Source organism: Lucilia cuprina, chromosome 6, assembly GCF_022045245.1.
Source record: "Lucilia cuprina isolate Lc7/37 chromosome 6, ASM2204524v1, whole genome shotgun sequence".
Lineage (NCBI taxonomy): Eukaryota > Metazoa > Arthropoda > Insecta > Diptera > Calliphoridae > Lucilia > Lucilia cuprina.
The window spans coordinates 54009257-54023386 of NC_060954.1; the positions used below are offsets into that span (position 1 = coordinate 54009257).

At 27.2% G+C, this 14130-nt stretch overlaps 2 protein-coding genes across 4 annotated transcripts in view; one reads left to right on the top strand and one right to left on the bottom strand.

Annotated features, from left to right (window-relative positions):
• The window catches only part of LOC111678180 (14-3-3 protein zeta), a 40148-nt gene that overhangs the window by 13457 nt on the left and 12561 nt on the right, over nucleotides 1-14130 (top strand). The window contains exon 1 of one of the 3 annotated variants that reach the window (XM_023439445.2): nucleotides 6025-6041. The exons of the other annotated variants lie outside the window; for them this stretch is intronic. The gene's annotated coding sequence lies outside the window, so the exon portion shown is untranslated. Of the gene's footprint in view, nucleotides 1-6024; nucleotides 6042-14130 lie in introns of those variants that run through there. 3 annotated transcript variants of the gene reach the window in all.
• The window catches only part of LOC111678179 (RNA-binding protein 48), a 50948-nt gene that overhangs the window by 12713 nt on the left and 24105 nt on the right, over nucleotides 1-14130 (bottom strand). The window lies entirely within an intron of this gene.

Below are 14130 nucleotides of genomic sequence, written 5' to 3' on the forward strand. Positions count from 1 at the left end.
TTAACACGTATAGGTGTTGTCAATAACATTTATTTTAAAGCTCTTCTCTCGCTCCCCTTTTTTATAACTTTTTAACAATAACCACTAGAGTTTTATATATATATTTCAAATAGTACTTGACCTAATTTTATGGTTAAATAACGAAAACAAAAACTGTTTGTTACTCTGATAGGTATATTGTAATTTTCATACTTCACGTGTGTGGAAATTCAAATGGAAAATTAAATTTTATACATTTAATTAAATATCTAAAGTATAAACATAGGCTTTTTTTATAAAAATAACATAACTTTTCTTCAAAATTGTATATAATTACCCATATATGCTTATATTTCTCTATATAGTTTGCAAAATAGTTACAAATCATTAAATGTTAAATTCTTTAACATGTAAATTAAAATATCACAATAAAACAAGTGAAATATTTATCAGTTATCAATAACCCCTCTTTTTATGTGGCATCTGACCCACAAATAAACAATAAATAGAAAAAAAGGGTTGGTGGTGGCAATATGGTTGTCATTTAGTATAAGTTTTTACTACACAAATTGTGTACATTACAAACAATTAATTCCTAAATTACCATCTAACCAAAACCAACTTAAACACCCAGGGATTATTTGATTTGTAATACGTTTTACACTGTATAAACCGTCATAGAGTGGGGGGGGGCTATATTAAAAATATGCATTGAAATTTAAATTGAAATGTTTCCCCTTTTCTTTTCAATCGTTGACAAGTTTTTACACGTGAAGTTTTGTTAATAATTCACAATGTAAATTTAAATCGTTTATTGTGAATTAATATGTTTTTAGTATATATTCCTTCCTTTTTGGAAATTTTTACAAAATATATGTTATACAGTAAAATGTCAAACAGTGTCAACTTACAAAATTTGTCTTGTAACATCAGTAATTCCTTTTCTGTATATACGGATGTTAGATCTTACAACGTTGGCAGTAAAATATGCATAAAATGTCTAATAACAGTGTAAACTTACAAATTTCCAGTTCTTCCAATATTGTCAAGAATACTTTTTCTGACATCCTTACAAAAGAAAAAATTTAAGTTAGACATTTTCTGAGCATTTTACTGACAACGTTGTAAGATCTGACAAACGTGTATAACGGCTTATAAACCTTTTCTGCACATTTTACTGACAACCGTGTAAGATCTGACAACTTTGTAACACAGCATTAACGTTTTCTAACTATTGCAAATAAATTCAGAACTATTGTGAATTAAATGGTTTAGTAAATAGTCTGGTATACAGTCCAATCTATAGTATGATCAATAAACTAGAGCCTAGTCTATAGTTTAACGAAATTTTAGTTTAGTATTTTAAAACATACTCTCTCTCTCTCTCTATTATTAAGTTAAACTTATTTAAAATTAAAATTTTCAATGCCTGCTTTGCAATATTCACATTGCCACTATTCACAATAGTGTTAACTGAAATAAAATTCTCAAAACCGTTCTTGTTTTCAGTTAATTCTTCTTCTCATATTTTTCTTTATTTAGATTAATATTATAGATTAATATGTAAATACAATTTTTATTTATTCTATACCGCTGCTCTACAGTGTTTAAATAAACATTGTAAAAAATTAATTATATTTGTTTATATCAAGGTTAATTACTGTTGTTAACATTTAATTAACATTTAAAAAAGGTCATTCGTTAAATAAAGAAAATATACACGTTTTTTTTCTATATCACACTTGCCGCCGTCTTGAAATTGGAATTTTTGTTTTTAAATACTATTGATGATAACAAATAACAAATAACTTTATTAAATTTTTTCATGTTTTAACTTACACTTAATAGGATATTGTTATAACATGGATTTGCAGATTGTTAAAAGAAAGATAAAGGACAGATTTGACATTAAGGCGTTTTAGCGATTTTTAATTCCTTTTTTGCTAATTCACATAAAAATTAACATAAAACAGCTGTTACCAACAAAATTAGCTATTGTGAATGAAAATATAACGGGAATATCAGTTAATGAAACCTTTTAATCTTTAAAAATGGCCAGGTCCACATGTTTATATACAGGACAATTATGAATAATCATTCCCCGGAAGTTTGTTTTCTTTGCATGCTTTTGGTTTGTGGGAGATAACAAACTTCGTGTAGTTAATCATTCAGAATAGGCCTGATAAAATGTATTCAAAACCTCCATGTATATATAACCATTTTACTTTGAAACCTATTAAGTTTTTCCTTTAATTTAGTTTTACATGTTTTTGAGCTTTAATATAATGAAATTGAGAAAGTTTTAAGTTTAAATGCGCTTGCTATAATTGAATTGTTTAAAAATATCATTTTTTTTCATCCCTTAATTTACATACAATTACTCAAGTTACAACTTTATACAAAAATAGTCTTAAAAAAAGTTTAAAACATATTTTTGGTTCACCATACATTTAATTTTTTTTTAACATAAAATCAATATTTCTACATAAATAATAAAAAAAGAAGAAAACAAAATCATGCTCAAATATTTTAAAACAGTTTATAGACACTTTGGCGTCTCTAAGTGCTTTTTTTCTATTGAGATATGGAAAACACTAGGGTTGGGTAAATGAAAAAATGCTTAAGTTATTTAAAGGCCTTAGTACTTTTTTTTAGTTAAATATTTATGTTTGATGGTATCAAATAAAAAAATCTTTAATTTAAAAAGCATAATACTTTAGTAACATTTCAACAAAATAGTACTAAACTTTCATACTAGTACTGAATTTCTACTCATACTCTCTTTTTTGTCATAATTTATGATAACAAATATTGCCAAAACTACATAATTATTATTGCCAATGCGGTTGTATACTAGACAATCATCATCATCATCTTCCTTATAATGTTTAAAATAAACAGCCATCCCATTACCACCCCAGAAATATGTCATCACTAGCATCAAAGGAATTTAAAAAAAAATAAGTCACAGGCATGGATAATTGAAATTTTTAAATAGTACTAACTTATAACAAAATAGTACTTTTTTAGATGTTAAACTATAAACTAGACTAAAGACTAGACTAGAAACTCTAAACTATAGAATATACTTAAGTCTAGACTATAGACTAGACTATAGACTAAACTGTAGACTAGACTATAGACTAGACTATAGACTAGACTATTGACTAGACTATAGACTAGACTATAGACTAGACTATTGACTAGACTATAGACTAGACTATACTATAGACTAGACTATAGACTAAAAACTAGACTATAGACTAGACTACACTAAAGACTAGACTATACACTAGACTATAGACTAGACTATAGAATAGACTATAAACTAGACTATAGACTAGACTATAAACTAGACTATAGACTAGACTATAGACTAGACTATATACTAGATTATAGACTAGATTATATACTAGACTATATACTAGATTATAGAATAGACTATAGACTAGATTATAGACTAGATTATAGACTAGATTATAGACTAGACTATAGACTAGACTATAGACTAGACTATAGAATAGACTATAGACTAGACTATAGACTAGACTATATACTAGACTATAGACTAGACTATAGACTAGACTAAAGACTAGAACTATAGACTAGACTATAGACTAGACTATAGACTAGACAATAGACTAGACTATAGACTAGACTATAGACTAGACTATAGACTAGACTATAGACTAGACTATAGACTAGACTATAGACTAGACTATAGACTAGACTATAGACTAGACTATAGACTAGACTATAGACTAGACTATAGACTAGACTATAGACTAGACTATAGACTAGACTATAGACTAGACTATAGACTAGACTATAGACTAGACTATAGACTAGACTATAGACTAGACTATAGACTAGACTATAGACTAGACTATAGACTAGACTATAGACTAGACTATAGACTAGACTATATAGACTAGACTATAGACTAGACTATAGACTAGACTATAGACTAGACTATAGACTAGACTATAGACTAGACTATACACTAGACTATAGACTAGACTATAGACTAGACTATAGACTAGACTATAGACTAGACTATAGTCTAGACTATAGACTAGACTATAGACTAGTCTATAGACTAGACTATAGACTAGACTATAGACTAGACTATAGACTAGACTATAGACTAGACTATAGACTAGACTATAGACTAGACTATAGACTAGACTATAGACTAGACTATAGACTAGACTATAGACTAGACTATAGACTAGACTATAGACTAGACTATAGACTAGACTATAGACTAGACTATAGACTAGACTATAGACTAGACTATAGACTAGACTATAGACTAGACTATAGACTAGACTATAGACTAGACTATAGACTAGACTATAGACTAGACTATAGACTAGACTATAGACTAGACTATAGACTAGTCTATAGACTAGACTATAGACTAGACTATAGACTAGACTATAAACAAGACTATAGACTAGACTATAGACTAGACTATAGACTAGACTATATACTAGATTATAGACTAGATTATATACTAGATTATAGAATAGACTATAGACTAGATTATAGACTAGATTATAGACTAGATTATAGACTAGACTATAGACTAGACTATAGACTAGAATATAGACTAGACTATAGACTAGACTATAGACTAGACTATAGACTAGACTATAGACTAGACTATAGACTAGACTATAGACTAGACTATATACTAGACTATAGACTAGATTATAGACTAGACTATATACTAGACTATATACTAGACTATAGACTATATTATAGACTAGACTTTATAGTAGACAAAAGAATAGACTACAGATGAAACTATAGAAGAGACTATATATTAGACTAAAGACTAGACTATCGACTAGACTATATAGACTGAACGAAAGCCTACACTACAGACTAAACTATATACTACAGACTAGACTATAGACTTCACTACAAATATAAAAGCTAATCTATGGACTTAACTGTAGACTGGTCTATTAACTACTATGTGGACTATGTGGAACATTATAAGTTTGAAAAAGTAGTAGCGTAAATATCGTCGTTCCATACATGACACAATATCAACCGTATTCTATCTCTAATTTTCCTTTTTATTAATTTATAAAGTTTTTTTCTTCTTTTAACTAAAATTGGAGTATGAGTAATGTTTTATATGAAGGTATTTTCTATAAACTGCTTTGCAATTTTTAAATGCCCTTGCGTTTTTTTCTCTTTTTTCTGGCTAAATATGTTGCCAACCTAAAAACCCAACCCAGGCTACAGTGGCCCTAGAAAATGAAAAAAAAAATGTTTTTTCTTTCTTTGTTTGTTGAGTTAAAAAAGTCTTTATATTGGAAATTTATTACATGTATTTTTTCCTTTTAGCCAAAAAACAAAAAAAAATTATTACTGCGCGCGTTTCGAAAATCAAAATTCCCATTAGTTTAACTACTGCGCTCTCATTTTCCTTATGATTTAGGCAAATCTGTCTCTCACTCTTTCTCTCTTTCACAAAAATATGTCTCTATAACTTGGGCACTGTTATAAACTCTTTTTCGACTGAAACGACTGTTTATGGGTTGTACAAAATATTCCCTAAAATTCTTACAAGTCTTGTCGGTAACGTTGGTCTATTAACACAAAACTCTCGCATAAAAAAAAGAAAAAAATTGTTGAGGAAATAAAAAAAAAAAAATAAAATAAAATTATATATCTAGCAAAAAAAGACTTACAACAGACATTTACCATAAATTACAGTGCTTAACAATAAAATAAAATCGTAAAAAATACATTAAATTAATAAATAAATATTTGCTTCATTTGCAATAACACATTCCGTCTTTCAATAAATTTATTTTTATTAATAAAAATAATAACATGAAAAACATTTAGTTTTTCCTGCTGAAACATTAGTTAGTTAAAATTAGTTAAAAAAAAAACATAATTTAATTTTGTTTTATTCTACAAAAAAGAAATATTAATAAAATACATTTTTTATGTAAAAATAAAAATTACAAAACAAATTAAGTATTTTTTTCTTAATGGTGTTTAAGAAATAAAATAATAATTGCACAATTTATAAGGTAATTTAATAAGAATCTATAAAAAAATCTAAATATTTAAATAAATTCAAACTTTTTTTTTTTAAATTTTAAATATTTCCTCATTTCTATATATTTTATATAAACCACGCCTTTAGTTTTTTTTTTTCTCCTAAACGTTTTAATAAAATTTGTTTTCTGTTTTCCCATTACACACCCATTTCTTTTCAAGAATATGGATTTAAACTTTTTTTGTTTCAAAAGTTTTTCAGTATAATTTTATTTATTTGTTTAATTATAACATTTTATTTTTGTATTCATGTGTAAAGTTTTCAATTCTAACAATATATGTCGACTTTTTTGATAAGTCGAGTGCTAAGTTAACACTCAGGGAATTGAAATTGTCATCTTTTCAAGTTTTCACGTCTATTTTTAATTTAAAATAATCTTTTTTATATTGAATACTGACTTCTTCCCTTCACGAATATTCCTATTCTTTTCAACTTTTCACGTCTACTTTAACTTTAAAATAATCTTTTCTATAATGAATACTCACTTATATTCTTCTTCTCTTCACGAATATTCCTCGAACTTCCAGACGAGTGCTAAGTTAACACTCAAAGACGAGAGTTCATCATCTTTTCAACTTTTCATGTCTATTTTTAATTTAGAATAATCTTTTCTATATTGAATACTGACTTCTTCCCTTCACGAATATGCCTCGAATTATGCCACTTTTATGCTTAACAAACGTAACTGTAATATCATTTCCATTAAAAATTTCTATCGCGAATAATATGGAAACACTGTATTCCTTTTCAAGAATATTCTGCAAACTATACATTCACAATAGTGTTGATTTTATTAGAATATTTTATTTATTTCGAGAAGTGAGTTCATCATCTTTTTAACTTTTCTACTTTAATTTTAAAATAATTTTTTTTATAATGAATACTAATATGTATTCTTCTTCACTTCACGAATATTCCTCGAACTTCCAGTCAGCTCATGTCATTTCTATGCTTAACAAACGTAATTGTGATATTGACTTCATTCGTTCCATTAACCATTACATTCTATCGCGAATAATAGTGAACACTGTATTACTTTTCAAGAATATTCTGCAAACTATTCATTCACAATAGCTTTGATTTTGTTAGAATATTTTATGAATCGAACGAATATGATATGATAGGAAATCACACTGTCTAAACTAACACTCAGAGAAGTGAGTTCATCATCCTTTTAACTTTTCTACTTTAATTTTAAAATAATGTTTTCTATATAGAATACTAAGTTGTATTCCTCTTCCCTTTATGAAAATTCCTCGAACTTCTAGTCTACTCATGTCACTTCTATGCTTAACAAACGTAATTGTGATATTGACTTCATTCGTTCCATTTCCATTAACCATTACATTCTATCGCGAATAATAGTGAACACTGGATTATTTTTCAAGAATATTATGCAAACTTTTCATTCACAATAGCTTTGATTTTGTTTGGATATTTTATGAATCGAAGGAATATGATATGATAAGAAATCACGCTGTCTGAACTAATATCCAGACTACTCTTTAACTGCTAAAGTTAGCACTCGAAACGTTAGAGTCTTTCATATTGCAAGTAATAATGAACATTCTATTACTGTTTCTTTTCACAAATATTCTGCCAACTGTACATTCACAATAGTTGATTTTAATTTTTTGTAAGGTTTAGAAATTTTTTTATTTCAATCTTATTTGGATCTAAATTCTCTTGTACGTAATATTATTTGTTGTGATGTAATCAATTTTAGAAATGAAATAAATGTATTAAAGTTCCATTTCCATTAACAATTCCTATCGCGAATAAAATTGAACATTGTATTTCTTTTCAAGAACATTTCACATGCTATTCAAACACAATAATTTCCAGATTTCCAATAACTTTTTCTTGGAGTTGAACATTCCAAAAAAAGTGATTGGAAATCGCACTGTCCGAACTAATTTTCAGTTAACTGACTGACTAGAGTTAACATTCGAAACGTTGAAGTCAACTTCTTTTCCATTTTTTTAATTTGGGAACATTCAGGTCAAACTCTTTTAAATTTTTCTTTTAAATTAATATTAAACTTTCTATTTACTTTTTATTCACAATAGTTGATTTTGTTAGAAACAGCTGATGATATTTCGGAACAGTACGATTAAAATATTCTCTACTTTTTAATTATTTTTTTACTCTATTAATAAAGTCTTTCGCAAATAATATTAAACTTTCTGTTTAATCTTCATTCACAATAGTTGATTTTGTTAGAAACAGTTGATGATCCTATTTCGGAATTGAGAGGTTCAACTCCACTTTCAACTCTATTATTTACGTCTATAATCACCCCTATCGCCAGTCATCATTTCACGTGAAATATGTTCCCTTTTCACTTTTTTTCGTTCACTTACATTTTTGTTGTGAAAAAAAATTCCCCTGTTGTGAAATTTGTTGATGGAATTTTGTAAACATTGAACAGCTGTTCCATACGAAACCAACTATTGTGCATGAATTTTTCACAACAAGTTCACGATAGCAATTTTCACTTCGAGAGAAATGAACATTTCAAGAGAAACAAATTGTCACTTCTATTGACTATAGGGATGGATATTAAACTTTATATTTACTTTTTATTCAGAATAGTTGATTTTGTAATAAACAGCTGATGATATTTGGCAAACACGAAACAAACGAAGAAAAAGTTTAAGTGATATTTAGGGATCGCTCACAAAGCTTTTTCAAAGAACAAATATGTTTTTTAATATGTTTAGTTTTAGATTTTGCAAAAGATCATTAAAGTTTTTTTTTGTAGTGAACAACATTTTCAAAACGTCAAGTAAAATCAAGTCTTTTTTAAAATTTATTTCGCTTAAACAGTGTTGCCCCTTTACACTGCTAAATAAACAGCAATTTTTTTGAGCAAATACTTTTCAATTCTTCTTCAGTCTATCTTTCATTTCATTGTTACGAAAAAATATTAAATCCTAAATAAACATTTTTAATGAAATTAGTTTCCTTCTTTGATAAAATGTATCTCTTGTGTTATTAAAAAAAAATTGCTGTTGCCAAGTTAAATATAACAAAAAGTTTATGAGAAAAAAATTTTTGTACAATTTAAAACACATTATTATACATTATACGCCCACTGTCGTCTATACATCACACACATACACACAGCATACACTAGACAAAAAGGAAAATTTATATAAATGAAAAGCACAAAAAGATAAACCGATTTAAGAGGAAGAAGAAATACAATTTTTTTTGTTAATTAATACTGCATTCAAAAAGGTGTTGAAATATTTATTGTATTCATGCGAAAGAGAAATTTAAAAAAAGCTCTCTAAAGATGAAAAAGTAAAATTTACAAGATCCTTTTCGAAGTTAGCATTTATTTAGTTTTAAAAGCTTTTTGCTGAAAAATTTAAAAGAATTAATTCAATTGAAAATTCTGATAAAATAATTTGGCATTCAGAACATAATATTAAAGATGACAGTAATGATTATTCTGAACTGATTAATTTTGGATTTTGAACATTCTTCCTTTTTGAGGTTAAGCAAAACCTGGAGAACATTATATAGAATTGAGAGACTCATAGAATGAGGCAATGTATATATGTATAAGGTGGAAGAGAGTGGAGAAAGAGAAGAGATAAATTAAACTTTTATTTGATACACATGCATACATACACTACACAATATATACACACATACACGCGTATCAATGATGTCAATTGCAATTTTAAAATATGTGTTTTTTTAATTTTTATCCGGCCAATACTGCCAAATTATGGACTAGTTTATTGACTAGTCTAAAGTAATCTATGTACTTGTCTATTGATTGGTATTTTGACTAAATTCTCGATTAGTCTATGAACTAGTATATTGACAAGTTTATTGACTAGACTTTAGAGTAGTCTATATACTAATCTTTGACTAGTCTATTGGCTAGTGTATTAACTAGTCTATTAAATATTCTATTGACTAGTCAATATACTAGTCTTTGTACTAGTCTATATACTAATCTATGGACTAGTATATGTATATACTAGTCTACGAACTTGTATATTAACTAGTCCATGAACTGGCCTATAGACTTGTTTATGTAATTGTCTATTGATCTTTTAACTAAACTCTGGAATAGTCGAAGAACTAGTATACAGACTAGTCTATTTACTAGACTTTAGAGTAGTCTAAATATTAATCTTTGAATAGTCTATTGACTAGTCTATTCACTATTATATTGACTAGTAAATATATTACTCTATATACTAATCTATGGAATAGTATATGTATATACTAATCTAGGGATCAGTCTATTAAATAGTCTATGAACTAGTCTATGGACTTTTCTGTTGACTAGTCTATGTAATTGTCTATGGATATGTCTGTTGACAAGTCTATATAGTTGTCTATTGACTAGTCTATGGACTTGTCTATTGACTAGTCTATGGGCTTGTCTATTGACTAGTCTATGGACTTGTCTATTGACTAGTCTATGGACTTGTCTGTTGATTTGTATATTTATTAGTATATTGACTAGTCATTGATTGGTCTATTGAAGAAGAGTACGTGAACTAGTCTATGTTTGGTCTAGTCTATTGACAAGTCTATATAGAAGTCTATAAGGACTAGTCTATATAATAGTCTTTTGGTCAGGTTTTTGACTATTCTATGAACTCATCTATTAACTAATCTATGAACACATTTATGGACTCATCTATTGACTAGTTTAGTTACTAGTCTTGTTAAACACGCCTATCGTCAATCGTCATTTCGCGTAAAATATGTTCCCATTTCACTTTTTTCGTTCACTAACTATTTTGTCGTGAAAAAAATCGAAAAAATTTGTTTATGGATTTTTGTAAACGTCTGTAAACAGCTGTTCCATACAAAATCAACTATTGTGAATGAATTGTTCACAACAAGTTCACGATAGCTATTTTCTCTTTGAGTTAAATAAAAATTTCAAGGGAACAAACTTTTCACTTCTATTGGCGATAGAAGTGAATATCATTGTGCAATAGTACTGAATTTTTCCTACTATTTTTCACCAATTTTATCAACTTCGATACGCATGCATGTAAATGAATTAAAACAACAATAACAACAACAACAAGTAGGTAGGAAAGAGGGTGGATTTTAAGAAATGTGGGCGAAAAATTTAAAATTTTTCATTATCATCATCATCTTTAGAGAAAATAAATAAAAGCAACAAAATTATTGTAATAAGAAAGTGAATAGATTTGAAGAAACAAAAAAAGAAAGAAAAAGATGATGAAAGTATTATGACTGCAAATGACATATTTATTATTCAAAGATGGTTTTATATTATGCACTCTAACGCATTTATACAAAAGCACTAAAATTTATTTAAATATAACTGCAAACAACAAGGATTAAAAACAAAGAGAATTTTCAAGGATTTGTCTAAAATTTAAACATACAGACATTGTTAAATATTTATTTACAATCCTAGGGGATTTTAACTTTTAAATCATGGTGCGAATTTTCTCAGAAATGAGTTTTTAACAAACGCATTATTAGAAATAATCGGCAAAAAATTTTTTAAATAAAAACTCGATAATATATTTAAATTACTATTTCCTCATTTCTTTAGCTTTATAGCCATAAACAATTTTTGTTTAAATTTTGTCAGATATTTTTTTATAATTCATTTTTTTCTGTGTGGGTTTATAATATTTTTTTTTTTTTGAATCGGTTTTTTATTCAAATTACTTTTTGCATGTGTGCAACAACAACGCCTACTCATACACAATTCATACATAAGTGTATGTATGTATGTATGTATGTATGTATGTATGTATGTATGTATGTATGTATGTATGTTTTTAATAATTCGTTATTACTTTATGAATTGTGTGTTCTTTTTTATTTAATTTTGCATAACAAATTATGTTGTTTTTCTTAATTTAAAAATTAATATAATTTTCAATTTTGTAAAAACACAATAATTTGTTTTTTGACATAATTAACTTATTAACATGTAATTGCAAAAATTTTAATTAAAATGAATTCACGTTCTTAAAAGAAATTATTGTTTTAATTGAAAAATAGACTGGTATGTAGATTATAGACTAATCTGTACTATAGATTAGTCTATAGTCTGGACTATATGGTAGTCTATAGTATGGACTATAGAGTAGTCTATAGTCTTGACTATAGAGTAGTCTATAGTCTTGACTATAAAGTAGTCTATAGTCTGGACTATAGAGTAGTCTAGTCTATATAGTAGTCTATAGTCTTGTCTATATAGTAGTCTATAGTCTTGACTATAGAGTAGTCTATAGTCTTGACTATAGAGTAGTCAATAGTCTTGACTATAGAGTAGTCTATAGTATTGATTATAGAGTAGTCTATAGTCTTGCCTATAGAGTAGTCTATAGTCTGGACTATAGAGCAGTCTATAGTCTGGACTATAGAGTAGTCTATAGTCTTGACTATAGAGTAGTCTATAGTCTTGACTATAGAGTGGTAGATTAGTCTATAGTCTGGACTATAGATTAGTCTATAGTCTGCACTATAGATTAGTATATAGTCTGCACTATAGATTAGTCTATAGTCTGGACTATAAATTAGTCTATAGTCTGGACTATAGATTAGTCTATAGTCTGGACTATAGATTAGTCTATAGTCTGGACTATAGATAAGTCTATAGTCTGGACTATAGATTAGTCTATATTCTGGACTATAGATTAGTCTGTAGTCTGGACTATACATTAGTCTATAGTCTGCACTATAGATTAGTCTATAGTCTGGACTATAGGTTAGTCTATAGTCTGGACTATAGATTAGTCTATAGTCTGGACTATAGATTAGTCTATAGTCTGGACTATAGATTAGTCTATAGTCTGTACTATAGATTAGTCTATATTATGAGCTCTAGACTAGTCTATAGGTGTACTATAGATTAGTTTATAGTCTGAACTATAGATTAGTCTATAGTCTGGACTAGAGATTAGTATATAGTATTTATCTAGACAGATCTATAGTCCAGATTATAGAAAGATGATCATATCTTGATTATTGATTTGTCGGTAGTCGTGATTACATATCAGTCTGTGTTCTGTCTATCTGTATATTGATTATATGATACTCTAATCAATCGTTTAGTCATTTTCTTAATCTATCAGGACTAGAGATTAGTTCCTTGTCTTAAGTCTGAAGCACTACCTACCTCCTTTAAACAAAATTACGCATTGCAATACAAATTTTTAACATTTCCTATGAAAGCTGAAAAAAGAAATCTATTTTCCAAAAACTATTAAGAGGCCCCTTTGTAGGCTAAACTACATGCATGTACCAGTTGTGAGATTGCCTTGAAATTTAAGGTTATAACTTGTTACAATATGTTGCTGTTTTTTATTCCTCTTTTATCATTAAAACATGAATAATATATGCATATGACAGCAATGTAAATTGCCACCTTGAACTTAATTGAAACTTGTTTTTTTTTGTTTATCCCTCAACAAGGTTAACCTATTGTTTTTAGGCCTAACAACTATAAAAGGATAAGAAAATTAAAAAAACACAATGTAGCAAGAAAATATAAATTTGAAATTATAACAAGAGATTTTAAATGATGAAGTCTTTCGTTGAAGGGTTAGGAATTGCGATTTTGTACAACAACTTACTTAGAACTTTAAAATCATTTAGTGATGAATTAATATTTTATTGAAATTTTTATATTAAATAATTAAACTTCTAATAATTAATCATAAAATTTGTCTTATGTCATCTATCTACTTACTCTCTTGTTCATATTATATTTTTGTATATTTATTACGTTTTTAATATGAATTTTAATAAGTACTTTTAATTACTTTGCCTTTTAGAAACTAAGCGTGCTTAGTATTTAAATGAATTTTAAACAATTTAATAAATTAACACATCATTTAATTCATGACACATTTCTATTTTATGTCTTAACATAGACGCGTTCACTAAATGTCATTTTTGTAAATTCGCATAAATGTTTTAATAATCGTTTGTTTGTCTCTTATTAACAAGTTAAAAAAAATTAAAACAAAAATTTTAAATATTATTATTATTCATAAAAGCCATTGAACTTTTTTTTCTTTAAATAA